General features: G+C 43.1%; 1 non-coding gene across 1 annotated transcript; it reads left to right on the top strand.

The window, feature by feature from the left end:
• The first annotated feature begins 718 nt into the window (after positions 1–718).
• On the top strand, positions 719–825 carry LOC126081305 (U6 spliceosomal RNA). The gene has a single exon (XR_007518352.1). It is a non-coding gene; the product is annotated as a U6 spliceosomal RNA (small nuclear RNA).
• The last annotated feature ends 203 nt before the right edge of the window (positions 826–1,028 follow it).

The following is a 1,028-nucleotide window of genomic DNA, read 5'->3' as shown; positions in this document are numbered from 1 at the left end:
TGGAGGGGAGATGAGAGGGCGGAGGGGGTTAGAAGCTGGCAAAATGGACACGAAAAGAGAGAGTGGAGGGAGAGAGCGAGCTGTCTCATTAGGGGGAAAGTAATTGGGAGTATGTAGCAAGGTGTATGTGGGTTTTTATGTGAGAGACTGATTTGATGTGTAAACTTTCACTTAAAGCACAATAAAAATTATAAAAAAAAAGATACAACCAAATCCTGCAGATTGAGTCTTGCTTCATTAACATAACTGCCTCTAATCCTGCCTCATTAACATCACAGAGGTTAGGTTAGGATTTATAACACAAAGGGTAATCACGTCAGATCACAAAGTGGAGGACGACCACACAAAACTGAGCACCACGGCTTAGCCTAACCTAGTAACCTGAAACCTAGTTGATAGATATTTGGGGAGGTCACAATTCCATCCATAACATAAGGGTACATGAGACAAGGACTATGGAGAGATGACTCATTTTCCCCCAGTATGCACTTTCCCCTTTTTCCATGCTGAGGAATTTTTACCTGGGCACCTGGCTACTCAGCCAAAGACTGCATTTCCCAACCTCCCTTGCAGCTAGGCATGGCATGTAGCCAAGTTCTGGCCACTGATATGTGAGGATAAGTGATATGTGCAACTTCTGTGGTTGTGCCTATAAAAGGAAGGGGCATGTCCTCCCCTCCATTTCTTCCTCTTTTATGTTGACAAAAATGCTTACATGGTGCTCACTCCAGCAGCCCATATACTAAAATTGGAATGATACAGAGAAAATTAGCATGGCCCCTGTGCAAGGATGACACCCAAATTCATGAAGCATTCCATGTTTTTAAAACTCTCAGTGAAATAAGAATAGAAGGGAAATTCCTCAACGTAATGATACACATTTATACAAAGCCAACAGCCAACATCATCCTAAATGGAGAGAGTCTGAAAGCATTCCCCTTGAGAATAGGAACCAGACAAAGGATGCCCTTTATGACTACTCTTATGAAGCATTGTGCCGAGGTCCCATCCAGAGCAATTAGGCTGGA

Source organism: Elephas maximus, chromosome 7 (genome assembly GCF_024166365.1).
Source record: "Elephas maximus indicus isolate mEleMax1 chromosome 7, mEleMax1 primary haplotype, whole genome shotgun sequence".
NCBI lineage: Eukaryota > Metazoa > Chordata > Mammalia > Proboscidea > Elephantidae > Elephas > Elephas maximus.
Note: the sequence above shows the minus strand (reverse complement) of the source record. Positions and strands in the feature narration are given on the sequence as shown.